We start from the raw sequence: 17,975 nt of genomic DNA on the forward strand, positions 1-17,975 counted from the left end.
TATATATATATATATATATATATATATATATATATATATATATATATATAAATGTATAATTTTATGTTAAGTTTTTTTGTTTTAGAGCTACAGGGTAATACAGCAACCAACATTGTATGAAGCATTATTGAGGCTCAAAACTGAAATGAGCTACTGATGTATTACTGTCATGGTCCGGTAGAGGGTGCTATTTTATCATTACACATAATCACCGTTGCAGATGAAGCCTAAAACGTCGAGTGAGACCTCTGCATACACAATGAGGCAACACAATCTTTGACAATCATAAAAGAGTGTTAATCTGTTGAAGGATATTACATTTATGTCACACTTTTTCTTCTCTCCCTCCCCTTGCTCCTCTCCTCTACCTCTGCCCTCCTCTTCAGCATCCAGCTCTTCATCTCTCTGGGGAGCCTATCAGGCCATTTCACATCTGTTGAGTGTTGGAGGACGGTGAGGACCTGTCAGGCGTTCTCATTCGCTGATGTTTTATGGGGCTGAAGCCCTCTGGTGCTGCAGTATTCCAGAGATAGGAGAGGAGGAGGAGGGGGACTGTGTTCAATTCCTCAGGAGCATCCTCATTCACCCTCCTCTGCAGATTTAACATGAGTGCATGAGGAGTATGAGTGTATGATTGTACCTATCTGTCTATCTGTCTGTCTATCTACTGATTTATTTGTTACCCTGCCCTTCCTTCCTGCATGCACATCACCACCCACAAGTCCCCCACCCACACGTGCACACACACACAGACACACACACACACACACACACACACACACACACACACACACACACACACACACTCACACACACACACGTTATGTATCAGATTAATGAAGAGGCTGAAACAGTGCCAGTGGGTACTCTCCTTGATTTGACTCTCTACTCCATTGCTGAGCTTCATGTAAAACCAGCCTTTCATCCATCTCACCATCTCTATATTTACACTCAAAACACTAACATGTTCTGGCTGGTTTTCTATATACTTGTTGTACACTGTACTAAAATGAAAAAATGAAAAGTAATGCAGCATACACACTCTCTCTCTCTCTCTCTCTCTCTCTCTCTGTATATATATATATATATATATATATATATATATATATATATATATATATATATATATATAGATTAAAAATTCTCTATCAATTTCTTTCATACATTTCTCAGAATTTGTCCTGAATAACTCATTTACACTAATGAGGAGAATGAGTGAAGCGTTGGATCAGCTGATGATAAAGCATCCTCAGATGCATCTTATGAGCCTTGGAATGAAGGCATACAAGCATTCAGCAGATGCTACAAACTGAGCACATCAGTGTTAACAATTTCTGACAATGGAGCAATAACAAGGACAAGAACATATGTCCTAACTCAAAATATGAACACGGTCAACAGCCTAAGAGAAGCAGATTTATTTTCTAAGTCATCCTATGCAGCGCTGCTCTTGTCATATTCTTTTCTGCAAAATGACATTGGTCAATGACATGGTCGGTTACCAGATTGATCAGTGTCAATGGTAAAGTGTGAATGGAAATCCTGTCTAGTCTCTTGCAATTAATGCCTCACATAGTCAAGAGAGGCATTGGAGATTAAAATCCTTTTCAATCACTGTCATCTACACTATCTTCACTGTTACACAGACAACATGGTCAAGTGTTTAGATGATCTTGTTCATTTATGTTAAGATCTAATTTTGAGAGGATTTCTTAGATTATTTGTATATGATTTGTATGTGTTGCCTTGTTGTTTTTAACTCTCTTAGTTTAACTTCCATCCATCCATCCATCTTCTTCCGCTTATTCCTATTCAGGGTCGCGGTGGGGGGGCTGGAGCCTATCCCAGCGTCAACAGCCGAGAGGCGGGGTTCACCCTGGACGGGTCACCAGTCCATCTCAGGACCAACACATAGAGACAGACAACCATTCACACTCACAGTCACACCTACGGTCAATTTAGAGTATCAATCAGCCTCGTCCTCTCTTGATGTCTTTGGACTGTGGGAGGAAGCTGGAGTACCAGAGAGAACCCACACAGGAACAGGGAGAACATGGAGACTCCACACAGAAAGATCCTGTGCCCGAGCCGGGACTCCGGGACTCGAACCCAGAACCTTCTTGCTGTGAGGCGACAGTGCTGACCACTGCACCAGGAACAATACCTGGAACAATATTACTTCTTCCAACAGACCAATTGACCACAGATATAGAGTGAATAAACTAATCTACCTACAAACCTCACTGCATGGCTCCAGCCAAAGCAGTACATATTTACACTGTAAGACTTCAATGGACGATCACTTCCTCTGGCTCTGCCTTCTTCACCAAAATGTTTGGTCAGAGGTCATGAGATGATTAGACTCAGCAACCAACTCATCCTGAGACCGTGGTTGTCTGAGGATAGTATACAAAAACAAGTCAGTAACTTTGGGTGAGTGAAAAAAAAACACCCCCAAAATCAAATATCACAATATTTTTGACTAAATAACTCAACTTTGATTCGGAGTTTTGATGTAATGACTAAGTTGGTGAAAGGATAATTAGCACAGGAACAACAGGATTGTAAGTTCAGAAATGTTAGTATTATACTGTGCTGCAAACTTTAAAATCAGAAAAGACCTTAAGCTATATCACAATATTTAAAATCTTAGACAATATCTTGTCTATAAACACAGTATCAATATGACATTGACGTATTGCTAACCCCTTAGTATGAGGGAGTGGGGGTGGGACTTTCGCTGGGCCGCACCACCTGTCACCTGTGTGAGGTCCTAGTTTGTGTGGCTGGTGTTTGCTACTTGAGCAGATGTCTAAATATGGTAAATACTCTCATTGTTATTATGATACTTTAGATTACATATACAGTATACTCTGTCAGTGTGTGTGTGTGTGTGTGTGTGTGTGTGTGTGTGTGTGTGTGTGTGTGTGTGCATTCTAGTATATTTTGTTCTTCATTATCATATGATAATATGACGCACATTGCTCACATGCCTGACAGTACCTGAGATCACTTTTTAATGCCTGGAACATGAATATATACCACGACACTTCTAACATGTCTTCAGTCCCTGTTCAACTTGATGTTTTGTAGATGAAGGAAGAAAAAACACCACATGTGCAGAGAAGCATTTACTACAAGCCATAATACAAGCGCTCTGATTGCAGTTGCTTTGCAATGCCAATCTTGAACAGCAGAGGGCAATCTAATGCTGAATACAACCCTCTGTCCCCCACTCCTTTTTTCCAGTTGAATCTGGTTGAATAACATTAAGCCAATTTTCATATTTAACATTGAAATTTTATCAATATTTTATAGTAACTGCATCAAAATGATAGGAAACTTGTGTGGGAGAGTCAGAAACGCACAACAATGAGAGGGAAATGATTATAAAGGATAAAATCAGGAATTATTTGAGACTATATGAAGGAAAACTGTGTTAATCAATCTTTGAAACTTACCTTTTGTGTTGGAGCGGAGAGCCCCACAAAGAGAGAGCAGAAGCAAGATCTCCATTCCTGATTAATTCAGCCGAGGATTTCGGCTTTTGTTTGTCAGGAGTATTACACTGAAAAAACAAAACAAAAACAATGTAGTGTTTTTAACAAAACTTGGAAGAGGGGTGTAGAATGAGCCAATTTGGGGGCAGACTATTTAGAGTTCCACCTGCTGTTAAGAGGAAACGGCATCTCAAATTTGTGTCATAAACACTTCAAAAAAAGAAAAAATCCTGGTGCCGTGTTACTGTGAAGACACTCAGGTTCTGTGAAAAGAAATTGTGATGTCAGATGGCAAATTTTGATATCTCGCCATAGTAAAAATGGCAAAACCGCAGTAGCAGACTCCAAATGGTCAGGAGACATCTACCAGATGTATTTGGTTGTCGTTTTCATAGTGCCACCTTGTGGTAAAAAGATTTAAGTATGATGTAAAAGCATTGAAATCGCTGCTTTGTCTACATGTGATGCAACAACACAATAAACACAGCATAGCAATCTCTGTGAATCCCCTTTCTCTCTTAAACGCTCGTGGGTTTTTTGTGTTGTTGTTTTCATACTAAATTGAGCCTGCAACTGCAGAGAGCCTGTTTTGTCAACATTAAGGTCAGTCTTGATGAAGTGGCTCTAATTCGAGTAACTGCTGCAAAGTTGAACGGTCTTCACAACGAGGTGTACAAAATCTCGGTATTTAGTTCAGCCGGTTGTTGGTAACGTCTTTTAGTGGATTCACTTTGTCTCACATCCTTGGTAACAAAAAAACAAAACAAAAACAAAAAACAAAACACTGCTGTTCCACTCTGTTTCTGTTTCTAAAACCGAGGGCCCGTCTGTGTTTTTTAATAAATATGTCTTGGTAATGTTGATATTATCGTTATAAAGCATCTTCATTCAATGCTGCTTGTCACAATTTTCATCTTGTCGTAGTTTTAGTCTTTTTTTTTTTTTTTTACAAATATCTAAAAATGGAACACTATTAAGAATAACTCATGGGTAACACTTGATCCTGAGCTAAAACTAAACACTGATGAGGCCGCTCCAAGTCACTACATAAAGTTGCCATGTTTTTATTATCTAATTCCTGAAAAATTTGGACACACAAGGTTTCCATCCCGCAAAAATATACCAAGTAATATGATGCACATTAATTCATGTCATACAATGAAAATATGCCCTTTCCTTTATTTATATGTATTCAGATTTAATTTTCGAGCAGGGAAAAATGAGTATCACAGAATTTGAATGTCCCTTTGATAAAGGGTGAGAGAGCCTCCAGTTATTTCCTACACAAACTTTTTCACTTACTTTTTAAGGGAAACCTCTAAGAGTCCTACTTTTGCCACATCACACCCCCGTGTTAGAGCGTATTCAGACAAATAGAGAAGCATGTTATGGATTGCTCAATGGGCTGCAATCTGTGGTTGTACTGAGATTTAAACATGAGAACAAGAAAATCTTGTGTAATTAGTGATTCATGTTCTGGTAGCTCCACAAAAAACCCCTCATTGGCACTGCCACACAAACAAATGGAGACGAAGAAAACTGCCAAACAGCTGGTACACTATTGTGCATTGGGGGCTTGAACATGGCTCTGCCAGCAGCTCATCCTCAGTCGGATACCCTTGAGGTCATAATCCCACTCCTGCTTTCAGCCCTACTCCCCTCCTCATTTTCTCCTCTCTCTGGAAGTTTTTCCTCAACTGGCGTAGCTCCTTTAATTCTTTATGCAAAATAAAGATGAGGAAGTAGGTCAACTGATGAGGAAGTAGGCCAATAAAGTTCACTTGACAGCAGCAAAACAACCTTTTATAACAAGTCTGCTATGTCTGAAATTTGCCACCTTAAACTGGATGCTCTGCATAGCAAGAAGCCAGAAAACTATTTTGGCATTAACCTTGACTGATTCCTGACAGGGACAAGACGACTGTACATCATGAGCAATAATCGCAACAGTTGTACACGATATCTGCGTTCGTGAGGCACAGCAAGAGCGTAAGCCTAATTACAGATGGCGATTTAATGAGAATAATCAACTGGGTAGATATGTTAATGTGTAGACCTAACTGGCTAATGATCAGCAACCTGAGCAAACACGACAACATATGTGGGAACACAAACACAACCTAAAGTAAGCTCACTAACTCATCCATTTATTCACATCATCCCCTCCAGACTGAGTGGGTAGGGTGTTTTAGTAAATTGGCAGCCATCATATGAAGCATTAGCTTTTGAAAAGAATGCAGAGGGCAGAATAACAATCAAATATTCTCATTTTTATTCTACTTTTGTCTGCTTTCTCCTCTAAACATGATAGTTTTTACTGTTTGTGTATCATTAATAAACCTTAATACTTACGACAGTAATAGGATCCGCCTTCATGTGTTATGATGTAACTTTGACGAGTCTGGTACTCTTGAGGGATTGCTTGCTGCTTTTAAAGCACATTTTCACACACTGCTGGAAATAAGCCATATTCAGCGACACAAAAGCTGAACAGCCATTATCAGCCATTACAAATTTCCACAGAGCTCTTACCTTGTTGATGCGTCTGAACCGTAATCATCCAACAAAAATGTCAACTTGTCCTCAAAGACGATTATTGTTGTTATGCTAGTAATAACTCGTAAGGTTATGGATGCAAATATAGGACAGGATATGAAAACCCTTAGCTCTTTCATCATTAAAAAAAGGAAAATTAAAAATCAACTAAAACAGGACAAACACAACTCTGGCAGATCAAGGAACAGGATGGTGAGAGCAACAGGTGAGCTGAAGATGCGCTGTAGAAAAATTCTGACCGCTGTCAGCAAGTTGTTAGCTGTGCAACTTGAACTGAGGAGCTACCTGGAGCTGCCAATTCATTTTGAATAATGCAAATATATCCTGGAAGAAAACAAGCCATCCATGAAGCGACAAGGATCAAAATCACATGATCTACAAAACTAAAACGTCAATAACACAAACTTAAAATGTCCAAAACTAAATGTCCACAATTAAACTCAACACTGTCATAATAGTCCTGAGATAATGAGGACATTTTCCTTCCAAACACAGCCATCTTCATCATCTTTGTCTCCAGCAGTGTGATGTTTTATGCAGTTTGATTATTTTTTGTTAAATATACATGATACATACAGACTGTTTGGGTCTCATAAGAGATTCAAATATTAGCTATTTAGTATTAATAGGGAAAGATTTTGCCCCTTATTCCTCTCTCTCACTCCCCTATTATTGGTCCAAAACTGTTTTTTTTTTTTAGTCCTCCATTATTGTCAATGAATGAAGCTGGGATTTTTCTGCTCATGTGACGTGGCTGTAGAAAACACAGATGGCCGTGTGCACTTGCAGATGTCAGAGTTTATTGGGGCAGTGCAGCAGAATATTGTTCCATCAGTGAACGCCTTTGTCCCATTCATGTCCCTCTGTTTACCCTCTTCAATACTACCTCTATTTTTGCCTCAATCTCGTTCCAAATTTTCCGATAAGCTGTCCCAATTATTTTTCTTTACTTCTGCACACAAAGATGTTTGCCAGTGTTACGTGATGCCAAGATTACCTCTCATTGTCTAGCAGTGCACTTAGGTGTGACAAATAGGTGTCTCCATGGAAACTCAGTTCAGGGGTCAGTATGTTGCAGATGTACTGTGGAAAGGTGTTGAAAAAAATGATGAATCGTGAGTAGACTTTAAGTGAATGTGCCATGTTCATGTTTTGCTGTTTCCTCTTTCTATTAAAGCTACTTTTCCTGTTCGTGAATCAAAAAAAGCACAAAGAAGTATATGTCCTGAAGACCCCCACACTTGCTGTGGCCCAAATAGCATACTTTCATACTATATACTTAAAAATTTTGAGCATACTCAACTCAAAATGAAAAAAAAAAGTATGGATAGTATGCGAAAATTGAGTATGCAAAAGTACCCGGATGATGTACTCAAATCGGTGAGGATTTTGAGTATGTGACTGTGGACACTCGCCGCACTCTTTTCATCGGTCGACACTGACTTGAATAGAGTCATCTTTACATTAAATAACGTGGACAAGTTTGAAATTCTGTGTGGACACGGGTTTGAAAAAAGTAAATGATTCGTCACCTAAATGTTTTGCTAAATAGATCACACAAATAAACTCTACATACCGTTGCATCTTCAGTCAATAGAAGGACGACATGATCCTGGATGCGGTGCTAGCCGGTCACAAATCGGCGTAGAAGATGAAGACATTGCGTTGTCATTTCCGGTGAGTGCACCGCATGGGACAGCACTACACCCTCGAAACTTGCTCACTGTGTGATTGAGGACATAGTATGCTTAGTATACTCCATCCATCCATCCATCGTCTTCCACTTATTCCTATTAAGGGTCATGGGGGGGCTGGAGCCTATCCCAGCGGCTATGGGCGAGAGGTGGGGTTCACCCTGGACAGGTCGCCAGTCCATCTCAGGACCAACACATAGAGACAGACAACCATTCACACTCACAGTCACACCTACAGTCAATTTAGAGTATCAATCAGCCTCGTCCCCTCTTGATGTTTTTGGACTGTGGGAGGAAGCTGGAGTACCAGAGAGAACCCACACAGGAACAGGGAGAAAATGGAGACTCCACACAGAAAGATCCTGTGCCCGAGCCGGGACTCCGGGACTCGAACCCAGAACCTTCTTGCTGTGAGGCGACAGTGCTGACCACTGCACCAGGAACAATACCTGGAACAATATTACTTCTTCCAACAGACCAATTGACCACAGATATAGAGTGAATAAACTAATCTACCTACAAACCTCACTGCATGGCTCCAGCCAAAGCAGTACATATTTACACTGTAAGACTTCAATGGACGATCACTTCCTCTGGCTCTGCCTTCTTCACCAAAATGTTTGGTCAGAGGTCATGAGATGATTAGACTCAGCAACCAACTCATCCTGAGACCGTGGTTGTCTGAAGATAGTATACAAAAACAAGTCAGTAACTTTGGGTGAGTGAAAAAAAAACACCCCCAAAATCAAATATCACAATATTTTTGACTAAATAACTCAACTTTGATTCGGAGTTTTGATGTAATGACTAAGTTGGTAAAAGGACAATTAGCACAGGAACAACAGGATTGTAAGTTCAGAAATGTTAGTATTATACTGTGCTGCAAACTTTAAAATCAGAAAAGACCTTAAGCTATATCACAATATTTAAAATCTTAGACAATATCTTGTCTATAAACACAGTATCAATATGACATTGACGTATTGCTAACCCCTTAGTATGAGGGAGTGGGGGTGGGACTTTCGCTGGGCCGCACCACCTGTCACCTGTGTGAGGTCCTAGTTTGTGTGGCTGGTGTTTGCTACTTGAGCAGATGTCTAAATATGGTAAATACTCTCATTGTTATTATGATACTTTAGATTACATATACAGTATACTCTGTCAGTGTGTGTGTGTGTGTGTGTGTGTGTGTGTGTGTGTGTGTGTGTGTGTGTGTGCATTCTAGTATATTTTGTTCTTCATTATCATATGATAATATGACGCACATTGCTCACATGCCTGACAGTACCTGAGATCACTTTTTAATGCCTGGAACATGAATATATACCACGACACTTCTAACATGTCTTCAGTCCCTGTTCAACTTGATGTTTTGTAGATGAAGGAAGAAAAAACACCACATGTGCAGAGAAGCATTTACTACAAGCCATAATACAAGCGCTCTGATTGCAGTTGCTTTGCAATGCCAATCTTGAACAGCAGAGGGCAATCTAATGCTGAATACAACCCTCTGTCCCCCATGGGTCTACCCTGTTATGTTTGAAAACCTGGAACTAGAGTGTTCTTGCTGTCAATGAGCAATATGCATAATGCGCACGATCTAATTTCACCCCCTGTACATGCATGAAATTCGGCACAATTGTCCGGTCTGGCTAAACATTCACTAATCAAAAAGAAAAACACCACAAAAGTCTATAGCGCCACCTAGGGAGCCACACAACTAAAAGATAATTTTTTATAATCTGGAGCACTATAACTCCTCCCACGAATGTCCCACAGACATGGGACCAACACCGTTGGACTCGTCTCATCAAGACGAACAATTCATACACTCTGACCCCTCACCTATCTACAACAGAATGTCCACTAATTGGACAAAACTGTCAAAATGAGGACTTTTTTTACTTCCCCCAACACAATTATCTCCTCCTAGAGCATTAATGGTATCGCTTCCAAACTTTCACACATTACTCTCCCAACTGTGCTGATTAAAATTTGCTTAAGGTTTTTATATGAATTACTGGGTTTGGATTTTATAAGCCATCAAAGTGGGGGAGACACGTTTCACGCTTACAATGGAAACCTAACGGGAGACCGTGTACTCTCAGGGCACATACTGTCAAACAAAAGCTTCTCACGTCTACACCATACATCCCACAGCTTTAACAAACACACCACTGGATTCCTGACAAAAATCCCTACAAAAATATGGTATTATGTGTCACTCTTGACCAACGTGTGCCGACTTATTCAGCTTCTCCACACTACAATTCTGGTGCTCCTCCTCTCTCTCCACTCTAGCACAGATCAAAGACAGAGCAGTGGGGGAGGGGTTCTTAAAGGGCCAGCTCTCAGCTCTGCTCTCCACTCCAGCACAGATCAAAGACAGAGCAGTGGGGGAGGGGTTCTTAAAGGGCCAGCTCTCAGCTCTGCTCTCACTCTAGCACAGATCAAAGACAGAGCAGTGGGGGAGGGGTTCTTAAAGGGCCAGCTCTCAGCTCTGCTCTCCACTAGAGCACAGATCAAAGACAGAGCAGTGGGGGAGGGGTTCTTAAAGGGCCAGCTCTCAGCTCTGCTCTCCACTCTAGCACAGATCAAAGACAGAGAAGTGGGGGAGGGGTTCTTAAAGGGCCAGCTCTCAGCTCTGCTCTCCACTCTAGCACAGATCAGAGACAGAGCAGTGGGGGAGGGGTTCTTAAAGGGCCAGCTCTCAGCTCTGCTCTCACTCTAGCACAGATCAAAGACAGAGCAGTGGGGGAGGGGTTCTTAAAGGGCCAGCTCTCAGCTCTGCTCTCACTCTAGCACAGATCAGAGACAGAGCAGTGGGGAGGGGTTCTTAAAGGGCCAGCTCTCAACTCTGCTCTCACTCTAGCACAGATCAAAGACAGAGCAGTGGGGGAGGGGTTCTTAAAGGGCCAGCTCTCAGCTCTGCTCTCACTCTAGCACAGATCAAAGACAGAGCAGTGGGGGAGGGGTTCTTAAAGGGCCAGCTCTCAGCTCTGCTCTCACTCTAGCACAGATCAGAGACAGAGCAGTGGGGGAGGGGTTCTTAAAGGGCCAGCTCTCAGCTCTGCTCTCACTCTAGCACAGATCAGAGACAGAGCAGTGGGGGAGGGGTTCTTAAAGGGCCAGCTCTCAGCTCTGCTCTCCACTCTAGCACAGATCAGAGACAGAGCAGTGGGGGAGGGGTTCTTAAAGGGCCAGCTCTCAGCTCTGCTCTCCACTCCAGCACAGATCAAAGACAGAGCAGTGGGGGAGGGGTTCTTAAAGGGCCAGCTGTCAGCTCTGCTCTCACTCTCTGACCAGACTCAGGCTTCTAACTCCTAAACTACAAGGCCTACAGATTTGACAATTACATCTTTGGATTCGGGCCGGTGTCAAGGACGCGGCCACAGGCCACGCGGGGGCTCGGGCCCTAATAACGCTGCTTGCAGCTTTAATTAACATTGAAATTTTATCAATATTTTATAGTAACTGCATCAAAATCATAGGAAACTTGTGTGGGAGAGTCAGAAACGCACAACAATGAGAGGGAAATGATTATAAAGAATAAAATCAGGAATTATTTGAGACTATATGAAGGAAAACTGTGTTAATCCATCTTTGAAACAAAACAAAAACAATGTAGTGTTTTTAACAAAACTTGGAAGAGGGGTGTAGAATGAGCCAATTTGGGGGCAGACTATTTAGAGTTCCACCTGCTGTTAAGAGGAAACGGCATCTCAAATTTGTGTCATAAACACTTCAAAAAAAAGAAAAAAACCTGGTGCCGTGTTACTGTGAAGACACTCAGGTTCTGTGAAAAGAAATTGTGATGTCAGATGGCAAATTTTGATATCTCGCCATAGTAAAAACGGCAAAACCGCAGTAGCAGACTCCAAATGGTCAGGAGACATCTTCCAGATGTATTTGGTTGTCGTTTTCATAGTGCCACCTTGTGGTAAAAAGATTTAAGTATGATGTAAAAGCATTGAAATCGCTGCTTTGTCTACATGTGATGCAACAACACAATAAACACAGCATAGCAATCTCTGTGAATCCCCTTTCTCTCTTAAACGCTCGTGGGTTTTTTGTGTTGTTGTTTTCATACTAAATTGAGCCTGCAACTGCAGAGAGCCTGTTTTGTCGACATTAAGGTTAGTCTTGATGAAGTGGCTCTAATTCGAGTAACTGCTGCAAAGTTGAACGGTCTTCACAACGAGGTGTACAAAATCTCGGTATTTAGTTCAGCCGGTTGTTGGTAACGTCTTTTAGTGGATTCACTTTGTCTCACATCCTTGGTAACAAAAAAACAAAACAAAAACAAAAAACAAAACACTGCTGTTCCACTCTGTTTCTGTTTCTAAAACCGAGGGCCCGTCTGTGTTTTTTAATAAATATGTCTTGGTAATGTTGATATTATCGTTATAAAGCATCTTCATTCAATGCTGCTTGTCACAATTTTCATCTTGTCGTAGTTTTAGTCTTTTTTTTTTTTTTACAAATATCTAAAAATGGAACACTATTAAGAATAACTCATGGGTAACACTTGATCCTGAGCTAAAACTAAACACTGATGAGGCCGCTCCAAGTCACTACATAAAGTTGCCATGTTTTTATTATCTAATTCCTGAAAAATTTGGACACACAAGGTTTCCATCCCGCAAAAATATACCAAGTAATATGATGCACATTAATTCATGTCATACAATGAAAATATGCCCTTTCCTTTATTTATATGTATTCAGATTTAATTTTCGAGCAGGGAAAAATGAGTATCACAGAATTTGAATGTCCCTTTGATAAAGGGTGAGAGAGCCTCCAGTTATTTCCTACACAAACTTTTTCACTTACTTTTTAAGGGAAACCTCTAAGAGTCCTACTTTTGCCACATCACACCCCCGTGTTAGAGCGTATTCAGACAAATAGAGAAGCATGTTATGGATTGCTCAATGGGCTGCAATCTGTGGTTGTACTGAGATTTAAACATGAGAACAAGAAAATCTTGTGTAATTAGTGATTCATGTTCTGGTAGCTCCACAAAAAACCCCTCATTGGCACTGCCACACAAACAAATGGAGACGAAGAAAACTGCCAAACAGCTGGTACACTATTGTGCATTGGGGGCTTGAACATGGCTCTGCCAGCAGCTCATCCTCAGTCGGATACCCTTGAGGTCATAATCCCACTCCTGCTTTCAGCCCTACTCCCCTCCTCATTTTCTCCTCTCTCTGGAAGTTTTTCCTCAACTGGCGTAGCTCCTTTAATTCTTTATGCAAAATAAAGATGAGGAAGTAGGTCAACTGATGAGGAAGTAGGCCAATAAAGTTCACTTGACAGCAGCAAAACAACCTTTTATAACAAGTCTGCTATGTCTGAAATTTGCCACCTTAAACTGGATGCTCTGCATAGGAAGAAGCCAGAAAACTATTTTGGCATTAACCTTGACTGATTCCTGACAGGGACAAGACGACTGTACATCATGAGCAATAATCGCAACAGTTGTACACGATATCTGCGTTCGTGAGGCACAGCAAGAGCGTAAGCCTAATTACAGATGGCGATTTAATGAGAATAATCAACTGGGTAGATATGTTAATGTGTAGACCTAACTGGCTAATGATCAGCAACCTGAGCAAACACGACAACATATGTGGGAACACAAACACAACCTAAAGTAAGCTCACTAACTCATCCATTGATTCACATCATCCCCTCCAGACTGAGTGGGTAGGGTGTTTTAGTAAGTTGGCAGCCATCATATGAAGCATTAGCTTTTGAAAAGAATGCAGAGGGCAGAATAACAATCAAATATTCTCATTTTTATTCTACTTTTGTCTGCTTTCTCCTCTAAACATGATAGTTTTTACTGTTTGTGTATCATTAATAAACCTTAATACTTACGACAGTAATAGGATCCGCCTTCATGTGTTATGATGTAACTTTGATGAGTCTGGTACTCTTGAGGGATTGCTTGCTGCTTTTAAAGCAGCCTCGTCCCCAATTTCATGTCTTTGGATGGTGGGAAGAAGCCGGAGTAACTGGAAAGAACCCACACAGGAACAGGGAGAACATGCAGACTCCACACAGAAGGATCCTGTGCTCAAACCCTGAACCTTCTTGCTGTGAGGCGGCAGTGCTAACCACTGCCCCACCGTGCAGCCTCTTAGGATACTCAATTTGCAAATTTGAAGTATGCAGTATGGAAGTATGTGATTTGGGACACAGCAACTGTTTCTGTATACTAGTTCTTCCTTAGAAGCTTTTTTTTTTTTAATAGACATTCCTCAAATTGGGCGGCACGGGGGTGCAGTGGTTAGCACTGTCGCCTCACAGCAAGAAGGTTCAGGGTTCGAGTCCCGGCTCAGGGACGGCATCTTTCTGTGTGGAGTCTCCATGTTCTCCCTGTTCCTGTGTGGGTTCTCTCCAGGTACTCTGGCTTCCTCCCACAGTCCAAAGACATCAAGAGGGGACGAGGCTAATTGAATACTACTCTCTCTCTCTCTCTCTCTCTCTCTCTATATATATATATATAGTGAGTGTGAATGGTAGTCTATGTGTTGTCCCTGTGATGGACTGGCGACCTGTCCAGGGTGAACCCCGCCTCTCACCTGAAAGCCACTGGGATAGGCTCCAGCCCCCCATGACCCTTAATCAGGATAAGTGGAAGAAAATGGATGGATGGATTTCTCAAATTGTCCAATGTTACGTCTCTGTTGTTTTTTTTATTACTTTATTCAATCTTCTGTTATGCTGTTTGTGGAAAGTGCATCAAAACATCCTTCATGTGACTTTAAGAAAACACAAGAAGTGTAGTGAACCACATCTAAGACTCAAGAGTTGTGTTTACAGCTTGTTCTTCTTAAGGACATTGCTTTTTGAAGGCTTTCCAGGGCACAATATTTCTCTCCTGAAACATCACACATGGTTTGTCATGTGAGTTTTCTGAGTCATTTCCCCATTCAGGATACACAGAGATATATTCTTCCCTTAAGCTTAAAACTGACGTTCAACCACTCCAAAGTGCATTTCTTTTGTGTTTGTTGAAATCAGTGTAAGCTTTACAGTTAAACTGTAAGCCATCACAAAAAAAATCATTGTTACATCATTTGTGTAAAACGACGGTGGCAGTGGGAGGGAAAGAAACGACAGATGAAAAGGTTGCATAAACAACTTTAGTATTTATATTTTTTCATCACATGCAGGTCCCCCAATGAAGTTAGAGGAGGTCAGTGTTTCAAAGAGAGGGTCAAAGCAATTTTAAAAATAGTACAGGATGAGATTTTGTGTCAGCTACAATTAACAGACGAACCCTTGTGGTGATGTTGCCCTATGGTGACCTCTGAGGAACAAGTCTGGACATTTTTTGTCAGTTTTATGCTTTAAAAAAAAAGAAGAAGCTCCAAACAATTTAAGTGTTGGTAATGAAATTAAAAAAAAAACTATTTTTGCTGCTTTTGGTCAAATTTGATCAAGGTCTCAGCTTTAAAGAATATGAATTTGCATATTAAGTGTATAATTAACTGTAGCTGTTTGAATTATAGATTGAAAATAGGCTGCAGCAGGTAAAACTTTAATTTAAGTAATTATATGAATTAGGATAATGAAGCCTACTCTGAGTAAAGTGTTTTATCATGATGTCTTAATATGTTGCCTTAACTGTTGGCATTGACATCATTTTAAAGTCTCAGGACAGGATAAAAGGACAGTCTACTTATGTAAGAATTGTCAATTACACAAAGTAATTTACATCAATTAATAACTAAACTAAAGTAAACTTTCTGTTTTCTGACTCTTTATGACAAATTGTAATAGTTCGTTTTGTGTCTTGGCTGGGTATACGCCGTTTGTCTTTTCCCTTGAATAAAAATAAATATCTATACAGCATCCATTCTTCCCACTGGATGTGGATAAATTTTCTTAAATCTGGTTTATTAGTTATTCCTCAAAATAAACTCAAGCTCAGGTTAATGAAACGTGCATGTTTTGTTCAGTAAGAGCTTCACAAATGATCTGCACTATGATCATTTTAAAAGCATAGATACGATCATCAGAAGTGAAAAGCCAACATTACGTTGAATTTGACTACACCTGCAGTTGCATTACTTCACTGCCACCGCTGCTTGCTTTGAGTTTCGTTTCTCTTGGCATGATGATGTCATATGTCCTGTGCAACTTCTTCCTCTACTTCTTCTTCTTCTTCTTCTTCTTCTTCTTCTTCTTCTTCTCAAAATTCTACACCGTAAAATACCTTAAATTCATTTGAACCAATTCAAGAAATCTAATTTCTTCAAGACGACAGAACTGAGGTTCAACAACTTATTTCCTGGTCCTAGGATTCACTCCTGCACCAGTCTATTACGTTTCAAACCACATTACACTGGGTCCACCAATATATTATAATGACATTAAATGCTATTCACCTGTGTCTACGCATGGACCCAACATTTTGAGACAAATTACTATTATGAATATAGACAGAGCATATATATACTGTATATATGCACCACTCAGCATATTTGGAGGGGGAATAAGTCAACAGTAGTATTGTTTATTTTACTCTGGAAATTCAATATTTTGAATCTTTTTTATTTCTTCGTCTTTGTCTTCGTCGTCCTCCGCTTCATCCGGTGGGTTCGGGTCGCGGGGGCAGCAGTATCAGCAAGGAAGCCCAGACTGCCCTCTCCCCAGCCACTTCAACCAGCTCTTCCGGGAGGATCCCGAGGCGTTCCCAGGCCAGCCGAGAGATATAATCCCTCCACCGTGTCCTGGGTCAGCCTCGAGGCCTCCTCCCAGTTGGACATGCCTGGAAAACCTCCAGAGGGAGGCGCCCAGGAGGCATCCTCACCAGATGCCCGAACCACCTCAAGTGGCTCCTCTCGACATGGAGGAGCAGCGGTTCTACTCTGAGTCCCTCCCGAATGACTGAGCTTCTCACCCTATCTCTAAGGGAGAGCCCAGCCACCCTGCGGAGGAAACTCATTTCGGCCGCTTGTATTCGCGATCTCGTTCTTTTGGTCATGACCCAAAGCTCATGACCATAGGTGAGGGTTGGAACGTAGATTGACCGGTAAATCGAGAGCCTCGCCTTTTGGCTAAGCTCCCTCTTCACCACAACAGACTGGTTTAGCAACCGCAAGACTGCGGATGCCGCCCCAATCCGCCTGTCAATCTCCCGCTCCATCTTACCCTCACTCGTGAACAAGACCCCGAGATACTTAAACTCCTCCACCTGAGGTAAGACCTCCCCCCCGACCTGGAGTGGGCAAACCACCCTTTTTCGGCTGAGGACCATGGCCTCAGACTTGGAGGTGCTGATTCTCATCCCAGCCGCTTCACATTCGGCTGCAAACTGTCCCAGCAAGAGCTGGAGGTCGTGGCCCGATGGCGCTAAGAGGACTACGTCATCCGCAAACAGCAAAGACGACATCCTCCCGCCACCAAACTCAACCCCCTCCACCACCCGGCTGCGCCTAGAAATTCTGTCCATAAAAGTTATGAACAGAACCGGTGACAAAGGACAGCCTTGGTGGAGTCCAACCCTCACTGGGAACAAGTCCGACTTACTACCGGCCACACGGACCAGACTCTCACTCCTCCGGTAGAATGACCGTACTCCCGGAGTACCCCCCACAGTATGCTCCTGGGAACACGGTCGTAAGCCTTCTCCAAGTCCACAAAGCACATGTGGACTGGTTGGGCAAACTCCCATGCCCCCTCCAGCACCCTAGCGAGGGTGAAGAGCTGATCCATGGTTCCACGGCCAGGACGAAAACCACACTGCTCCTCCTCAATCTGAGGTTCGACTATCGCCCTGACCCTCCTCTCCAGTACCCTGGCGTAGACCTTACTAGGGAGGCTGAGAAGTGTGATCCCCCGATAGTTGGAACACACCCTCTGGTCCCCTTTCTTAAAGACGGGGACCACCACCCCGGTCTGCCACTCCAAAGGCACTTCCCCCGATGTCCACGCAATGTTGCAGAGACGTGTCAGCCAAGACAGCCCCACTACATCCAGAGCCTTGAGATACCCAGGGCGGATCTCATCCACCCCCGGGGCTCTGCCACCGCGGAGTTGTTTAACTGCCTCGGCGACTTCTGCCCCGGAGATTCGACGACCCCCCCCAAGCACTCCCCAGACTCTGTCTCCTCCACGGAGTACATGCTGGTGGGATTGAGGAGTTCCTCAAAGTATTCCTTCCACCGCCCAATTATCTCCCCAGTTGACGTCAGCAGCCTCCCACCCC

At 42.1% G+C, this 17,975-nt stretch overlaps 1 long non-coding RNA gene across 2 annotated transcripts; it reads right to left on the reverse strand.

Moving 5' to 3' along the window:
• Window positions 1-1,444: 1,444 nt before the first annotated feature.
• On the reverse strand, window positions 1,445-5,870 carry LOC147250023 (uncharacterized). Of its 2 annotated transcripts, none has more exons than XR_015119283.1 (3): window positions 5,853-5,870; window positions 3,462-3,568; window positions 1,445-2,396 (listed from the first exon to the last, which is right to left on the reverse strand). It is a non-coding gene; the product is annotated as an uncharacterized LOC147250023 (long non-coding RNA). The 2 variants fall into 2 exon arrangements; XR_015119284.1 differs by lacking the exon at window positions 5,853-5,870 and adding an exon at window positions 3,667-3,803.
• Window positions 5,871-17,975: the final 12,105 nt, after the last annotated feature.

The sequence above is a fragment of the Aulostomus chinensis genome, chromosome 14, assembly GCF_037954235.1.
Source record: "Aulostomus chinensis isolate RoL2024-O1b breed Wild chromosome 14, RoL_Achi_v1.0, whole genome shotgun sequence".
NCBI lineage: Eukaryota > Metazoa > Chordata > Actinopteri > Syngnathiformes > Aulostomidae > Aulostomus > Aulostomus chinensis.